This window comes from Dendrobates tinctorius, unplaced genomic scaffold (assembly GCF_039654945.1).
Source record: "Dendrobates tinctorius isolate UK_male_01 unplaced genomic scaffold, ASM3965494v1 ptg000116l, whole genome shotgun sequence".
NCBI classification, from domain to species: Eukaryota; Metazoa; Chordata; class Amphibia; order Anura; family Dendrobatidae; genus Dendrobates; species Dendrobates tinctorius.
The window spans coordinates 14,318,619-14,337,884 of NW_027361784.1; the positions used below are offsets into that span (position 1 = coordinate 14,318,619).

General features: G+C 42.6%; 1 protein-coding gene across 8 annotated transcripts in view; it reads right to left on the reverse strand.

Annotated features, from left to right (window-relative positions):
• Positions 1 to 19,266, reverse strand: part of CSMD3 (CUB and Sushi multiple domains 3) — a 1,871,449-nt gene that overhangs the window by 1,740,560 nt on the left and 111,623 nt on the right. The gene's annotated exons all lie outside the window — the stretch shown is intronic.

A 19,266-nucleotide genomic window follows, 5' to 3' on the forward strand; every position in this document is an offset into this window, starting at 1 on the left:
CTCTGACATGCGCCCAAATAGTGGTTTACCCACACATGTGGGGTATCAGCGCACTCAGGATAAATTGCACAATATCTTTTAGGGTCCTGTTACTCTTGGAAAAATAAGAATTGAAGGTGAAAAGATCATTTTTGTGGAAAAAATATGATTTTTTAATTGTACGGCTGTATGTTATAAACTTCTGTGAAGCCCTTGGGGGTTCAAAGTTCTCACCACACATCTAGATATGTTCCTTGGGGGGTCTAGATTCCAAAATGGTGTCATTTGTGGGGGGTTTCCACTGTTTTGGTACATCAGGGGTTTTCCAATCGCGTCATGGTGTCCGATCTCAATTCTAGCCAAAAACGTCAAATGGCGCTGCTTCCCTTCTGAGCTCTGCTATGCGCCCAAATAGTCATTTACACCCACATATGGGGTATCAGCGTTCTCAGGACAAATTGCACAATAACTTTTAGGGTCCTGTTACCCTTGGAAAAATAAAAATTGGGGGTGAAAAGATCATTTTTGTGGAAAAAATATGATTTTTTAATTGTACCGCTGTACGTTATAAACTTCTGTGAAGCCCTTGTGGGTTCAAAGTTCTCACCACATATCTAGATAAGTTCCTTGGGGGGTCTAGTTTCCAAAATGGGGTCACTTGGGGGGCTTTCCACTGTTTAGGTACATCAGGGGCTCTCCAAACGCGACATGGCGTCCGATCTGAATTCCAGCCAATTTTGCATTGAAAAAGTCAAACGGCGCTCCTCCCTACTGAGGTCTGCCATGCGCCGAAACAGTGGTTCCCCCCACATATCAGGTATCAGCGTACTCAGGACAAATTACACATTAGCTTTTGCAGTCCAATTTCTCCTGTTACCCTTGGTAAAAAAAAAAATTAAACCTGAAGTATTTTTTTTGCGAAAAAAAGTTAAATGTTCATTTTTTTTAAATATTCAAAAAATTCCTGTGACGCACCTAAGGGGTTAATAAACTTCTTAAATGTGGTTTTGAGCACCTTAAGGGGTGCAGTTTTTAGAATGGTGTCACTTTTGGGTATTTTCTATCATATAGACCCCTCAAAGTGGCTTCAAATGTGATGTGGTCCCTAAAAATAAAATGGTGCTGCAAAAATGAGAAATCGCTGGTCAATTTTTAACCCTTATAACTTCCTAACAAAAATTAATTTTGGTTCCAAAATTGTGCTGATGTAAAGTAAACATGTGGGAAATGTTAACAGCACTAGGATATCCACTTCCTAAATTGTACAACCAGCCAATGGATAGAATAATTAAAATATACCTTTTATTAGATTAATGTAAAATAAAGTGCAAGGTGCTCAAATTACATCGAACATAACAAAGAAGAACACATAAATGGAACAAGCTAGTATTGCCCATCATTACTAGGCATCCCAAAATATCCAAATGTTCATTGGGTGCTTAGAATAAATCGAATACGGCCAACCTCATCCAAAGGCATAGAGTACATAATTCTCAAGATAATCTCTATGCTTCACATATCATAACATTAGCCATCTCTTATTGGAAATAGGTGTCATACCATCAATCTATTCCCAAATTAGGTATAACCGTATCCCTCTCCTAATCAGGAGTACCATATAATACAAGGCACAATACTGCTACACAACATAAATAAGAACCACACAGCCTCAATTGCCGCATACGCTATGGGTTCTATAGCACACAAATAATGTATCAGATAGAAATATATCATGTGTCATAATAAAGACATACTCCCGCATACCCTCCATATACCTTAGCAACGGATCTGAATCCACCTGGTATGCATAAATATCTTGGATAGACCGTCTCTTATAGGTGAGACCAATATCAAGACACCAAAGTATTAAGTAAAACACGGAACAATCTCACCCAAGTAGCAGGGCCATTCTCTGATTGATTGCCATCCCCGTGACTGGTGAGCACGATACCCCTATGGCGTATCACGCATAGCCGTTCTGTACTTCATCCGACACATGATGTCGGATGAAGTACAGAACGGCTATGCGTGATACGCCATAGGGGTATCGCGCTCACCAGTCACGGGGATGGCAATCAATCAGAGAATGCCCCTGCTACTTGGGTGAGATTGTTCCGTGTTTTACTTAATACTTTGGTGTCTTGATATTGGTCTCACCTATAAGAGACGGTCTATCCAAGATATTTATGCATACCAGGTGGATTCAGATCCGTTGCTAAGGTATATGGAGGGTATGCGGGAGTATGTCTTTATTATGACACATGATATATTTCTATCTGATACATTATTTGTGTGCTATAGAACCCATAGCGTATGCGGCAATTGAGGCTGTGTGGTTCTTATTTATGTTGTGTAGCAATATTGTGCCTTGTATTATATGGTACTCCTGATTAGGAGAGGGATATGGTTATACCTAATTTGGGAATAGATTGATGGTATGACACCTATTTCCAATAAGAGATGGCTAATGTTATGATATGTGAAGCATAGAGATTATCTTGAGAATTATGTACTCTATGCCTTTGGATGAGGTTGGCCGTATTGGATTTATTCTAAGCACCCAATGAACATTTGGATATTTTGGGATGCCTAGTAATGATGGGCAATACTAGCTTGTTCCATTTATGTGTTCTTCTTTGTTATGTTCGATGTAATTTGAGCACCTTGCACTTTATTTTACATTAATCTAATAAAAGGTATATTTTAATTATTCTATCCATTGGCTGGTTGTACAATGTGGGAAATGTTATTTATTAAGTTTTTTGTGTGCCGTATCTCTGTGATTTAAGGGCATAAAAATTCAAAGTTGGAAAATTGCGAAATTTTCAACATTTTCGCCAAATTTCTGATTTTTTCACAAATAAACGCAAGTTATTTGAATGAAAGTTATTGAATGAAACCACTAATATGAAGTACAATATGTCACGAGAAAACAATGTCAGAATCACCGGGATCCATGGAAGCGTTTCAGAGTTATGACCTCATAAAGGGACAGTGGTCAGAATTGTAAAAATTGGTCCGGGAGTTAACGTGCAAACCACCCTTGGTAGTGAAGGGGTTAAACCATAGTTAGCAGCCACATGTTTGACAATAATGTAGTGATCCACTTAATTTACGGGTGCATATTTCCAGAAGCACAAGGGGTCAGTTAAGGGGGATTCCCACACATAAAGCACATCTTGGACTCTGCAAATGCAGTCCGCAAACTATTCTGGAAAAATTAGCACTGCAAAAGTCAAATAACGCTCCTTCCCTCCTGAGCCCTGCTGTCTGGTCAAACAGTACTGTACAGCCTTATATGGCATACTGCTATGTTCAGAATAAATTGTGTCACAAATTATGGGGCATATTAACCAATTTCCCATTGTGAAAATAAAAAATATTGGGCTAAAACAGTTTTGTATTGATAAAAATGTAATTATTACTTATTTCCCATAGAATGGTATCTATATCCTCACTGCTTCACTAGGTGTATTCACTGAGGGGTGCACTTAGCTAAAGGGGCCACTTTTATAGAGTTCTGCCGTTCTGGCAGCTCAGGAGCTCTGCCAATGTGACCTGATGCTTTAAAACCATTCCAGCTAAATCTACATTTCAATATAGTGCTCCTTCCCTTCTGAGCTTTGCTCTGTTCCTGAAAAGTAGTTTCCAAACACATATAGAATATTGGCGAACTTGGAAGAATCTGTGTAACAGATTATTTGTTCCATTTTCTAGCAATATAATTTAGGGCTAAAATCTACATTTGAGCGTAAAAAAATAATTTTATATTTTAGCAGACCAATGTTACAAAATTCTATGATTAATCAAATGATTTAAAATTCTGACTACACCCATAGACAAATTTCTCAAGAAGTGTACTTTGCAAAATATAGTAATATGTGGGTGGATTCTGCTTTTTTGACACCATAGTGGTTTTTCATACGCAACAAGGAGCCTTCAGTCTTTTCTTGCCAATTTTGTGCTTGAAAAGTCAAATAAAATTCTTTCCCTTCCAAGCCCTTCAATGTGCCCAAACAGTTCTTTCATCCCACATATGGGGCATTGGCATACACAGGGAAAATTGAACAACATATATTATTATTATTATTATTATTATTATTATTATTAATTGTTATAGCGCCATTTATTCCATGGCGCTTTACATGTAAGGAGGAGTATACATAAAAACAAGTACAATAATCTTAAACAATACAAGTCATAACTGGTACAGGAGGAGAGAGGACCCTGCCCGCGAGGGCTCACAATCTACAAGGGATGGGTGATAATACAGTAGGTGAGGGTAGAGCTGGTCGTGCAGCGGTTTGGTGGATCGGTGGTTACTGCAGGTTGTAGGCTTGTCGGAAGAGGTGGGTCTTCAGGCTCTTTTTGAAGGTTTCGATGGTAGGTGAGAGTCTGATATGTTGTGGTAGAGAGTTCCAGAGTAGGGGTGATGCGCGAGAGAAATCTTGTATGCGATTGTGGGAAGAGGAGATAAGAGAGGAGTAGAGAAGGAGATCTTGTGAGGATTGGAGGTTGCATGCGGGAAAGTACCGGGAGACGAGGTCACAGATGTATGGAGGAGACAGGTTGTGGATGGCTTTGTATGTCATGGTTAGGGTTTTGTAATGGAGTCTCTGGGCAATTGGGAGCCAGTGAAGGGATTGACAGAGGGGAGAAGCTGGGGAATAGCGGGGGGACAGGTGGATTAGTCGGGCAGCAGAGTTTAGAATAGATTGGAGGGGTGCGAGAGTGTTTGAGGGGAGGCCACAGAGCATGAGGTTGCAGTAGTCAAGGCGAGAGATGATGAGGGCATGGACTAGGGTTTTTGCAGATTCTTGGGTGAGGAATGAACGGATTCGTGAAATATTTTTGAGTTGAAGTCGGCAGGAAGTGGAAAGGGCTTGGATATGTGGTTTGAAGGAGAGATCAGCGTCAAGGATTACTCCGAGGCAGCGAGCTTGTGGGACTAGGGAGAGTGGGCAGTCATTTACTGTAATTGATAGGTTCGTAGGGGGGGTCACGTGAGATGGGGGAAAGATGATGAATTCTGTTTTGCCCATGTTGAGTTTCAGAAATCTAGCGGAGAAGAAGGATGAAATAGTGGACAGACATTGAGGGATTCTGTTTAGTAGGGAGGTGATATCTGGTCCAGAGATGTAGATCTGTGTGTCATCAGCGTAAAGATGATACTGAAACCCATGAATGAGATTCTATGAGCTGTCCCAGGCCAAAGGTGTAAATAGAGAACAGCAGGGGCCCAAGGACTGAACCTTGTGGGACTCCGACAGATAGTGGGCGAGGTGAGGAGGTGGTGTGTGAGTGGGAGATGCTGAATGTCCGGTCTGTTAGGTATGATGAGATCCAGGATAGGGCCAAGTCTGTGATGCCGAGGGATGAGAGGGTCTGTAATAATAGGGAATGGTCCACTGTGTCAAAGGCAGCCGACAGGTCCAGGAGGAGGAGAACAGAGTAGTGTCGCTTGCTCTTCGCGGTTAAGAGGTCATTGGTGACCTTAGTAAGGGCAGTTTCAGTGGAGTGGTGTGACCGGAAGCCAGATTGTAAGCGGTCGAAGAGGGAGCAAGAAGAGAGATGGGAGGACAGTTCAAGGTAGACGTGTTGTTCCAGTAGCTTGGAGGCATAGGGGAGAAGTGATATAGGGCGATAGCTAGATACAGAGGATGGGTCAAGAGAGGGCTTTTTGAGGATAGGTGTGATGGAGGCATGTTTAAAGCTTGAGGGGAAAACACCAGTTGTTAGTGATAGGTTGAAGAGATGGGTTAGGGTTGGGATGAAGACTGTGGTGAGGTTTGGTATGAAGTGGGATGGGATCGGGTCGAGTGCACAGGTGGTGAGATGTGATCTTGAGAGTAGAGTGGAGAGTCGATCTTCTGTAATGGTGGCGAAGTTGGTTTTGAAGGTGGAGGGCTGGGAAGTCGGAAGGAAGGGCTCTGGGGGTTGTTGACCAAAACTGTCCCTGATGTTATCAATTTTCTGCTTGAAAAATGAGGCAAAGTCTTCAGCTGAGATGAGTGGGGAGGGAGGAGGTGCTGGGGGAGGAGGAGAGAATTGAAGGTGTTGAATAACTGTTTAGGGTTGTGAGACATGGAGGATATGAGAGATGAGAAGTAGGTTTGTTTAGCTGTGGCGAGTGTGGTCTTGAAAGTAGTGAGGGACTGTTTGAATGCGATGAAGTGCTCGTTGGAGTGGGATCTTTTCCATCTGCACTCAGCAGCCCTGGAAGCTCGCCTCAGCTTTTTGGTCAGGTTGGTGTGCCAGGGCTGTCTGTTGATTTTGCGAGTTTTGGTATGTGTAAGTGGGGCAGCGGATTCCAAAGCTACAGCTATTGTGGTGTTATATAGAGCAGCAGCGTCATCTGCATTGTGTAAGGAACTTATATCTGTGAGAAGGAGGAGGGATTCAGAGAATGAGTATATGAGTATATATGGTTCATGTTCTCCTGTTAGCCTTGTGAAAATCAACAATTTGAGGCAAAATTAAAATTTTTGTGGGAAAAATGTGTTTTTATTATTTTCACAGCTCAACTTAATAAAATTCTGTGAAGCACCTGCAGGTTCAAGATGCTCATCACACCTCTAGATTAATTTTTTGAGGGGTGTAAATTCCAAACTGGAGTCACTTGTGGGAAGTTTTCACTATTTAGGCACATCAGGGGCTCTGAAAACATGACATGGTGTCCTCTGTTTATTCCAACCAATTTTGCTCTCCAAAAGTCAAATGGCGCACCTTCCCTTCTGAACCCTGCCATGAGCCCAAACAGTAGTTTTCCACCACAACAAAGGTATTGGCATACGCTGGAGGAATTGCACATCAAACCGTATGGTCAATTTTTTCCTGTTACCCTTGTGAAAATGGAAAATTGTAGGTAGAGCAATATGTTTATGGGAAAAAGTAAAATTTCCATTTTTTTCCTTCCACATGGCTTTTTTTCCTGTGAACTACCTGAAGGTTCTTAAACTTTTTGAATGTGGTTTTGAGCACTCTGCAGGGTGCACTTTTAAAATGATGCTTATTTTGGGTATTTTCTGCCACATAGGTCAGTCAAAGTAATTTCAAATTTGATGTGGTCCCTAAAAAAATTGCTTGGTAAATTTTGTTGGAATAATTAGAAATGCTGATGAATTTTTAACTCTTTTAACTTTGTAACAAAAAATTTAGTTTAAAAAATTGTGGTGATGTAAAGTAGACATGTGGTAAATGTTATTTGTTATCTATTTTGTGTGATATATTTATCTGATTTAAGGGCATGCAAATAAACATTTTGAAAATTGCAAAATTTTTAACATTTTCACCAAAATCCAATATTTTCACAAAAATATCAACCTAAATTTACCACTGATATAATATACGATATGTAAAAAAAAACAAACTCAGAATCACTCGGAGTCAATGAAGAGATTATTTCATAACGTGATACTGGTCATAATTGTAACATTTAGCCTGCTCAGGAAGGTGAAAACAAACTGGGGGCTGAAGGGGATAAACACTAGGCAATTGTAAGGAGTTACTATTTTTATGGGACAGGAGTACATTTCATAATATCTTTATATTCTACTGCTTTCATGTTTTCAGAACTTTGCATTTCTTTGAAACGTTACTTTTCTGCAATATTTTGTATATGGACTAAATTTACATTTTAATTAGTGCAATTTTTGCTAATGCGATACTTTTTCGCGATACTTTAGAATTACTTAAAGTTAGAGAGTTTTTATTTAAATTAAATCATTATAACTCATTTAAACTTAGCTTTTAAAAATAGCATGCTAATTTCACCACAGTTGGGGGTTGCAATAGTCTTAATCATCCTAACGCTGCAAAAATCCATTAAATTAGCATACAAATTTTCATTTGAAATAAGTATAACATTTGCTCTGTTTTTCCTACTGACATGTCTACCAATGTTTAATACATGATATCGCACTTCTCTGGATTTGCAGCTAGTTGTTTCACACCCACTATACATTGTGACACTGAATGCTTATTACAATCAATAACATGATCCGGTTTTCAGAGGAATTGCCTACTCCACTTTCATTATTTAATAGATTTCTATACATTTCTGAGCAGCACCATGCTGGGAAAGCTTAATAGATATTTGCTAAGAGATAAAGATCTTGGTTTTGAGTGATAACATGTTTCATATCTGGTCTGAAAGAATCTAGCGCTCATGCACTGAAAAATTATGGACGTGGGAGATTATATCTCTACAGCTGGTGTTAGTTTACCTTGCAGAAAACATTGTGATTCTTTAAAGGGAATATCTGGAATGTAAAAAAAGGGCTACAATAAGAAAATGTGTAAAAATTAATGACTCACTAATTCAGTCCCCTTCTGTCCCAGCGCAATCATTGTGGTGGTTGCAGTGGTCATGTGTAATATATTGATCATAGATAAAAAATGGAAAACTGCAGTAGGGTCTTATCCAAGTAATAAAGAGAAAACAAGGGTGGGTGTGCTACTATATGGGTTTTTATGGGGTTTTGTGAGACACAATCCCTAGAATTGCATAAATTACAGCCTTTGCAGCTTCCAAAGGAACTACATGCAAATTTACCAAGGGTGATGGTGGTATCTAGCACTGCTGAATAAATGCTAAGTCACAATGAGACTAAAGGGCCCATGACACAAAACGATATAGCTAGCAATATCGCAATAATGTCACTAGTTTTTTGACGCAGCAGCCATATTGCCAGCGATATCGCTATGTGTGATACTTACCTCCGACCGGCTCCCCCGCTGATTATCGCTGATCGCGCGAGAACGTCCTGGGCCGTTTCTCATCGGCCACTTCCTGCTGGGATTCCTGCTGTGGCGACGAGCTACGCGTGGGCACGGGCGGGAGGATGTGAGGATCGCCTCGTCTGACAGGTAAGTAGCGAACCCAGACCGCTGCTATGTCGCTGGTGAGATCTGCCTGTTTGGCAGCTCACTAGCGACCACTTAGCGATGCACCAGTGATCCTGACCGCGTCATATCGTGGTCAGGATCGCTGGTGCATCGCTAAGTGTAACGGTACCCTAAGAAATGTAGGGCTAATGTCAACGCATTTTGGATTTACTCCAAGATTATAGCTTTTCATTTCATCCACAGCACAGGACTCTGAAATGCATGGACATTAAACCATTTCTTCCTCTCATTGTGGCTTGTCATGTAATCAGCAGTACAGGATACTTCCATCACCCTAACACATCTTCATATTTAATTCATGTGAACGCTGCAGCCAATCAATGGTTTCAGTGGTCACATGAACCATATGCAAATATACCCATTGAAGCCAATGATTGATTCAGTGGTCAAGTAAATGACGTACATTACATCACCATCACTGCAGAAGAAGTTGGGATCACAGAAGTAGCAAGGTGACTCATAGATGAGTATTGGTTACTTAACTTTCTGTTTATAGCTGATTTAAATACCAAAACACTTAAAAAAACCTTCAAAATACGCTCTTTGTAGCGTTCAGGGAATTAAGGTTTGGATCAATATATTGGAATTCTCTTTGCCAGTATTAATGGAGACCTGGACAAGGATAAAAGTAATTATAATTAAAAAAGGATTTTATGAACTTTTTTTTACCCCCAAACCGCTATACACTGAGGAACCTGCATCTTTCTTCAGGATTCAGCAACGTCTCATGGGATTTGTGGCAACACACATGCATGTCACTCAATTTATTTCTATGGCAATATTGAATATTGCAGGGCATGCTCGGAGACATATGTATCAGATAGGGCAATTCCTTTAGGAAAAATTGCAGAATATAGCACAAAGAATGGCAGAGGTTTCCAGGTGCTGGGAATGAGGTAGCAAGTATCAAAGGTGCCAGTTAAATTGGTTTATTACAACGTGTTTCAGAGTTGGTTAAATTCCATCCTCAGGCATCAGACTTTTAGTAAACCAATTTATCTATTACTGCGATATTTGTGACCTCGTTGGCAGTGCCTGGACAGCACCACCGAATCTTCTTCTAGACCACAAATAAATTTGTCCTCTATTGATCTGAGTAGCTGGTTTGGTATAAAACACTAAATTGTATCACCAGAAAAATTATTGCTAAGCCAACCAATAGATAAAAGAAGGGGAGAACCCCTTAATTTACAGTTAAAAATGATATTTAATATAACAAATTGAGTGTTATTAATAATAGTTAAATGCAATATCCATTTTTAAAATTAGTCAAAAATAATCATTAGTAATGTGCCTGTAGGGCAACTTTTTAGATACAAATAATTAACTGTGTTTACAATGAATATTGCCGCCCTAGTTACATGCTAATACAATGTCTCGATGCATGAATATTTATGAACATCTTCAATATTCTGGAAGTAATCAGTACAACAGGAGACGTAAAATTCATTCTACTCTGAGACATGTAAGATAAAGTGAAGAATCGGAGAAAAAGTTCCCTCCAGCTGATTTGCCTCCTTGAGAGTCTTACCTAGGAGAATCAGCTGGAGGTAGCCTGTTCTTCTCTGTGATACTTTACATGTCTAATTACGTTCTGCACAGTAAAGACTTTGATTAAGGAATGGAGCCGCAATTATATAACGTTAGTTAATGAGTTATTATATGAGTGGGATGACAGGAGTTCTTCCTTGATTTTCATGGTTCCATCTTGTTTATATCATCAGTGTTGTACATCAAAGAAATTCTGATACTGAATTCATTTATTACGAGCTCTAAAATTTGTATTGTACAGGAAATATTCCATATGCTGCATCTTGGTATAAAAAATTGAAATAAATGGTTTCTTTCTTCTAGATTGAGTGCCACTTCTGTACATTGACTATGTCCAATAACACAGTTTAGGCCGGTTTCACATTTGCGCTTCAGGGCGCAGCGACGGCCTGCTCACAGCCGTCGCTGCACCCTGAAGCGCAAATATGAAACCGGCCTTAGACTCATATGCGTTAAAAATTCTGTGCTACAATACCATACCTTGCCCATGGAAATAAATGGTGCTCTTTCTGGAAAGAAGTCATGTTTTTTTAACCACAAATCCATAAATATACTGATGTGGCAAGCATCAAAGCATGGGTATATTGATGATGAAGCACGCTGTGTGAGACACGCCTAGGGCTGGCCAGGCATTAGGAATCACCCTTTGCTATTGTTAGTACAATTCATTTGAACATGCTGTTGCATTGTTTGACCCCTTAACGACCAGGGGTATTTTAGTTTTTGAATTTCCGTTTTCTGTTCCCCTTCTTACCAGAGCCATAACTTTTTTTCTTTTTCTGTCACTATGTCCATGTGATGGATTGTTTTTTTGTGGGACAAGTTGCACTTTTTAATGATGCCATTAGCTTTAACACATCATGTACTGGAAAACGGGAAAAAAAATTCCAAGCGCAGTGAAATTGCAGAAAAAAAGTGCAATTCCACAGTTTGTTTTTTTTACCATGTTCATTAAATGCTTAAACTGACCTGCCACTCTGATATCATTTTGGTTAAGATACGATCTTTTGATCGCCCATTATTGCATTTTATTGCAATGTAGCGGCGACCAAAAAAACGTAATTCTGGCATTTTGAATTTCGGGTGATTCATCTCAATTTGTGCTTGACATGACAGCAAAGAGCATAGGCGAAAGTGGCATTTACCAGGAAAAGGATAAAATGAAGGAAGAAGAGATGGTCAGAGGCGGGGAGCAGTGGTGGAGGCACTAGTATTTGGGGGCTAAAAAGATAAGTGAGCATGAGTTTATCAATTTTTTTTAACTGAAGAAGAATCTCTATTGCTGAATTAAGAAAATTGGTTTAAGAGGTTGTCTGGCATTAGGCTAAAAGTTTGCAGTCACTGTGTGCTTTTGGCATTCTCCGGTGTCAGCACCAGGAGCGGGCATTCATGTGATTGCAAATATAAGATTTGCCTACCTTTGGCCACATTGCAACTAGACATGCCTTGCCTCACTCAATGAACTTGTATTGAGCAAGGCCACGCATGTCTAGTTGGCATGTGATGCAAACTACATACTTGTAGTCACGTGCCCGCTGCTCCCGGCGCCGGAATCAGAGAATCCTGACAGCACGCAGTGAGCACAATATGAGAATTCACAAATCTGCAGTCACGTAGAGTGACTGCAGACTTGTAACCTAAGGCTGTACAACCTCTTTAAGTCAGAAGTTAGGAGATTATCTCAATTTTAGTGTCTAACATTTTCACAAATTTAGTTAAAGACAATTTAATCAAGACACAGTGTACATTAACAATCTATAAGATGCATCTGAGGCAGAATAAAGCAGACACAGGTAATATTATTAATATTATTCCCACCTTGCTTTAGCATGAGCTGCATCCCCCACCCTCCTACCACTGATTGACAACTTTGACCCTATATAAAGTGTAAAAGCAGAAATAAGCTGCATAATGTCAGAGGCTTCCAGCTCATGAATATCAAGGACTTCACAACAGCTCAAGAGCATATTGGCTTGCTCACCAAAAGATAATAAATTACTTTATGAATAGTAATGAATATTGGAAAGTAAGTGATCCAAGCGCTGCTATCAGAGTCTGTCACTAATTTATGCATTCCTTAGCTAGCGCAGCATAAACTTGCTAACAGATTATCTTTTATTATGCCAATTTCTCACAATGCAAATCCACTTCATTCTCACTGCAGCTAGCTAAACTTTTGAAAGGCTGCAATTTACTTAACTACCACTATATGTCCATACAGATACATATGGCATAGAAAGAATATCACAAAATATTTTTTTTTAAATTTGGTCATGTTGTTTACCGCATTTTTTGCTTTATAAGTCTTACATCACCATTAAATTTTGGGAATAAAGTGCAGGCGCCGGTCAGGTAATGTGGAACAGATTGAGGCGGCGCATGGGGAAAGTGGGGGATGATGGACGGCTGTGAGACGGTTAAGACAAGGGGAGAAAACCTACCTCCATGACGCAATAGAGGTATGGCGGGCAATTTATAAAAGTCTTTATTTCAGCGCTCCTAGTGATAATAAACATCAGAGCCACCTTCACAGAATGCAGCCTTAGGATACCGTTACACTTAGCGATGCTCCAGCGATCCCGACAATGATACGACCTGGTAAGGATCGCTAGTGCATCGCTACATGGTCGCTAGTGAGCTGTCAAACAGGCAGATCTATTCAATGATGCAGCAATGATCCGGCAATCCATATAACGACTTCGGCGGTCGTTGGTACCTTGTCACACAGCAGATATTCTGACGACTCACGCCTGCGTCCATGAGTTCTGCGTCGCCAACAAGGTCACTCGTCTGCATCAAACACAGCGATACATGCTGGCCAGCGGGATGCCAACGATCAAAAAGTGGTCTAGGACATTTGAGCACGATCAGCGATATCCAGTGAAGCGGCCGGTCACCGCTATGTGTCACACGTAGCGAGACCGCTGGCAAGGTCGCTGTTGAGTCACAACATCGGTGACGTTTCAGCGATCTTGCTAACGATCTCGTTATGTGAGGTGGGGCCTTTAGTGCTGCTGAAGGTAGCTCTTTTACTTTAATAGGCCCTGGGGGGGTGACAGGTTCCCTTTAATTCTAATTCTATATGCTCAAGGCGAATATGAAAGCCGATTCAAATGAACCTACCTGAAATGAATTTTAGTAGATTCACTAAACTTTAAAACCAAGATATCTTGACTAGTGTTGAGCATTCTGATACTGCAATATCGGGTATCGGCCGATATTCACGGTATCGGAGTTCCGATACTGAGTTCCGATACTTTTAGAATATCGAATACCGGAATCGGAAGTTCCCATAATGCAATGAGCCAGTTTGATTTTATTCAGCCAATGAGGAATCCTAAGAAATGTGGGCACATCCTGTTATGCATGTTAGGCATGTTAACTAATGGCATGGCTGTGATTGACTGCTGAAATGATGTCATGATGCACTATAAAAGCCGCCTCCGCCATTTTGGGTTCACTCTGCGGTGAATTTACGCTGCTGTTCTGACTGAGGGACAGTTTGAGCTAGCGATTTGCTTTATTGTGCTTTACCCAGGCTACTTTAGCAACTGCTGTGTGAGTAGCTTTCTTTTGCCTTGCAGCGCTGTTGATGGCTGTCTGCGAGGTCTCTGTGTGTGAGTGCAGCTCACGCTGTAGTGTGTCCTGCAGCCACCTCTGGTTGTAGTCCGCTCAGCGTGCGTCACTCATACATTGTCCTTTTTTGCATTAGTGCTGCTCATTTTTCCAGATTTCTCCTATTAGTGTGGTTCCATCCGTATCCAGCTAGAATATTTGCAAACACTATATAGGAGTAGATAGAGGAGCCTTTCTGCTGTCTTGTGCCCTGCAGCCCCTGCCAGATTAGCATTAGCCTATTTTTTGGAGCCTCATCTATTGCATTGTAGGTTACCTTCCTGCATTGGAATAGCTACAAAAAGTTTGTGATACTATCGCTTTTACATCTTTGGGCACATCCAGTGTCTTTTTGTGAAAAAAAAAAGTTAATAAAGTTCACCAAACACTCCACTTTACAGTTGTGTAGGCCACATTAGCTCATATTAAAGTCTAGTCCACACTTTATAAAATTAGTGTTTCTTATACCTGTTAGCAGCTGTTCAGGAATAAGCACACTAAGACCTTAGTACTTTTCTGCCTATCTTTATCAGTCTACCAAGATGAAGAAGTCAGGGAGTAAGGCACGTGGTCGTGGAGTTTCTGCAGGGAGAGGACGTGGGGATTCTGTGCCTGCTGCTGGCACCAGTGACTCAGCATCCCCCAGTTTTACCAGGGAACAGTCCTATATGCGCAGATTTGTAGGAGCTCGCCGTACCCCACTGCTGCGGGACAAACAAATTGAAGCCGTTGTCGGATGGATGGCAGCTAACGCATCGACTTCAATTAGTTCCAGATCCACTCAGGTCCAGAGCACTGAAGAGCACCCATCTGTCTCTTCACCACCTGCCAAATTGCCCAGGCAGTCAGAGAGCCCTGGACCGGAGCCATCTCTACTTCTGTTCTCTGAATCTGTTGGCTTGGAAAGAGGGGGCCAGCCAAGCAGCATTCAAGAATTTGAAGAAGAGGTAGTATGCAGTGATGTGCAACAACTTTGTCTCTCTGAATCAGAAGAGGCGGGTGGGCCAGTGCCTATGGTCAGCACACCTCAGTATGCATCTGATGATGAGACTCAGTTGCCACTTTCTGGTGCGTACTGTGCTGTCGAGACTACCCAGGAGAAGCAGTCGTTTGAAGAGGGTAGTGTAGATGATGAGGTCCTTGACCCACCATGGCATGAGGTACAGGAAGGTGGTGAGAGCAGCTCTGAGGAAGAGATTCCCCAAACAGCCAAAAAAGGAGGGAGAGGGAGGGGGAAGACTTGGTTGCCAGTAGCCTCCACTTCGGCACCCATTATGAGCATGCCTCTTCCAAAACCCAAAACGGGCACTCCCAAGACTTGCAGTGCCTGGTCCTTTTTTGGCACAGTTGCAGATGACATTTGCTTTGTCAAATGCAAGCTGTGTAATCAGAAAGTGAAAAGAGGGAAAAGTGTCAGCAACCTCAATACCACAAATATGTGGAAACATGTGCGGTAGTGTTGAGCATTCCGATACCGCAAGTATCGGGTATCGGCCGATACTTGCTGTATCGGAATTCCGATACCGACTTCCGATATTTTTTCAATATCGGAATTCGGCATCGGAATCGGAAGTTCAAAGTTGATTGACAGACTGACGTCATCATGATGCGCGGTGTGTGCGCATCATGATGCGCCGTCATTTCGGGCCTTCCGGGGGTCTCTGCCGGCCTGCCGGGGGGCTGTGCCGGCCTGCCGGGGGGGCTGTGTGGACTGCCCGGGGTCTTTACCGGCCTGCCGGGGGGCTGTGCCGGCCTGCCGGTGGTCTGTGCACCCTGTGGGGGTCTGTACCGGCCTGCCGGGGGGCTGTGCCGGCCTGCCGGTGGTCTGTGCACCCTGTGGGGGTCTGTACCGGCCTGCCGGGGGGCTGTGCCGGCCTGCCGGTGGTCTGTGCACCCTGTGGGGGTCTGTACCGGCCTGCCGGGGGGCTGTGCCGGCCTGCCGGGGGGCTGTGCTGATGTCCGGGGGTCTGTGCAAGCATCGTCCGATGGGACTACAAGTCCCATCGGGCGATGCCTGCTACCATGACAGTGATTGACACATTAGCCAATGATGGGACAGTAGTAGTCCCATCATCCGGCTAATGTGTTAAATGTTAAAAAAAAAAAAAAAAAATACTACATACATACTACATGCATGCTACATACATACTACATGCTACATACATACTACATATATACTACATACATACTACATACATGCTACATACATACTGCATGCTACATACATACTACATACATACTACATGCATGCTACATACATACTACATGCATGCTACATACATACCACATACATACTACATACATACTACATGCTACATACATACTACATACATACTACATATATACTACATGCATGCTACATACATACTACATGCTACATACATACTACATATATACTACATACATACTACATACATGCTACATACATACTGCATGCTACATACATACTACATACATACTACATGCATGCTACATACATACTACATGCATGCTACATACATACCACATACATACTACATATATACTACATGCTACATACATACTACATACATACTACATATAATTCCCACACAGCAATGGCATAAAGTGAGACTAGGGACTTTTTTTTTTTTTAAGTGGCGGAGGAATACAGTGCGGAAGGATACCTACCTTCCGTCATTGGATTCCTGCAGCCCGTAGAGAACGGCAGCATCAGCTGATGCTGCCGTTCTCTACCCAAGATCGTCGTGGGACACACTCGTGGACTGCTTCGGATCGTGGGTGAGTATTTTTGTGGTTTGTTATGTTAATATTTATTCCGGAAAAGACAATGGCTTCGGGGAACAATGTGACAAGTATTGGTAAGTATGTTACTCTATGTTATATGTACTGTATGTCTATGTATGTATTGTATGAATGTATTGTATGTATGTAGTATATATGTGGTATGTATGTAGCATGTAGTATGTATGTAGTATGTATGTAGCATGCATGTAGCATGCAGTATGTATGTAGCATGCATGTAGTATATATGTAGTATGTATGTAGCATGCATGTAGTATATATGTAGTATGTATGTAGCATGTAGTATGTATGTAGCATGCATGTAGTATATATGTAGTATGTATGTAGCATGCATTATGTATGTAGCATGCATGTAGTATATATGTAGTATGTATGTAGCATGCAGTATGTATGTAGCATGCATGTAGTATATATGTAGTATGTATGTAGCATGTAGTATGTATGTAGCATGCATGTAGTATATATGTAGTATGTATGTAGCATGTAGTATGTATGTAGCATGCATGTAGTATATATGTAGTATGTAGCATGTAGTATGTATGTAGCATGCATGTAGTATATATGTAGTATGTATGTAGTATATATGTAGTATGTATGTTGCATGTAGTATTTATGTAGTATGAATGTAGCATGTATGTAGTATGTAGTATGAATGTAGCATGTATGTAGTATGCATGTTGTATGTATGTAGCATGTAATTTTTTTTTTTTTTTTTTTTACATTTAACACATTAGCCGGATGATGGGACTACTACTGTCCCATCATTGGCTAATGTGTCAATCACTGTCATGGTAGCAGGCATCGCCCGATGGGACTTGTAGTCCCATCGGACGATGCCTGCACAGACCCCCGAAGCCTGCACAGCCCCCCGGCAGGCCGGCACAGCCCCCCGGCAGGCCGGCACAGCCCCCCGGAGCCTGCACAGACCACCGGCAGGCCGGCACAGCCCCCCGGCAGGCCGGCACAGCCCCCCCGGAGCCTGCACAGCCCCCCGGCAGGCCGGCACAGCCCCCCGGCAGGCCGGCACAGCCCACCGGAGCCTGCACAGACCACCGGCAGGCCGGCACAGCCCCCCGGCAGGCCGGCACAGACCACCGGAGCCTGCACAGACCCCCTGGCAGGCCGGCACAGCCCCCCGAAAGGCCCGTACAGACCCCAGAGAGGCTGTACAAGGGCAGGAAAGGGTTTTTCTTATTCCGATACCGGAAGTCCCATAGACTTGAATGGGACTTCCGGTATCGGAATCGGCGATACCGATACTTTTTTTAAAGATCGGCCGATACCATCCGATACGATACTTTGAAGTATGGAACGGTATCGCTCAACTCTAATGTGCGGACCAAGCACGTGGTGGAGTTACAAAGACACACTGAAGACCTAGGCCAACATACAGCACCACCTACCACCCCTTCAGCTCGTGTTGTAGCCTCTTCCTCCAGCTCACACACAGCTGGTTCGGCTTCCTCACAGGATCGCCATGGAAGAACCTCTGGCACTGTTGTACAGAGACACAGTGTCATTCCACCCACAGCACCACGTTCCCTGTCATCCTCACACTCTCAGGCCAGTCTACAGCCATCGGTAGCACAGGCATGGGAGAAAAGGCACCCATACTCAGCAAACCACCCCTGAGCACAGGCTCTGAATGCTGGCATTGCAAAACTACTGTCCCTTGAAATGCTCTCATTCAGGCTGGTGGAGACTGACACCTTCCGTAACTTCATGGCATTGGCAGTCCCACAACACTACGTGCCCAGCCGCTTTTATTTCAGCAGGCAAGCCGTCCCTGCCCTGCAAAAGCATGTGGAGGGAAAAATTAAACATGCGCTACTAAACGCCGTCAGTAGCAAGGTCCACATGACCACCGATGCGTGGACCAGTAACCATGGACAGGGACGATATCTTTCCCTCACTGCCCATTGGGTAAATCTTGTGGAGCCAGGTACAGATCTTGAGAGTGGCGCTGTACGTGTTCTGCCAACTCCAGGGATTGCAGGAATCCAGTCTGTACACATTAACTCCTCCTCATACTCCAGTTCCTCTGAATCAGCGCTGCAGGTGCCGTCACAGTCTACCTCCACATGGACCCATGAACGCTCACCTGTTACGACCAATATGAGCTCAGCCGTGGCCAAACGTCAACAGGCCGTTTGAAATTAATTTCTTTGGGGAATCGAAGCCACACAGCGCAGGAGCTCTGGAATGCCATCAAGCAGGAGAGCGATGTGTGGTTTGTGCCAGCGAATCTCCAGCCAGGCATGGTAGTGTGTGACAATGGCTGAAATCTGGTGGCAGCTCTGGGCCTAGGTAACTTCACTCACATCCCATGTCTAGCACATGTGCTCAACTTGGTCGTGCAGAGTTTTTTGAGGGACTATCCGGATCTTGATGCACTGCTGCACAAGGTCTGCATAGAGTGCACTCACTTGC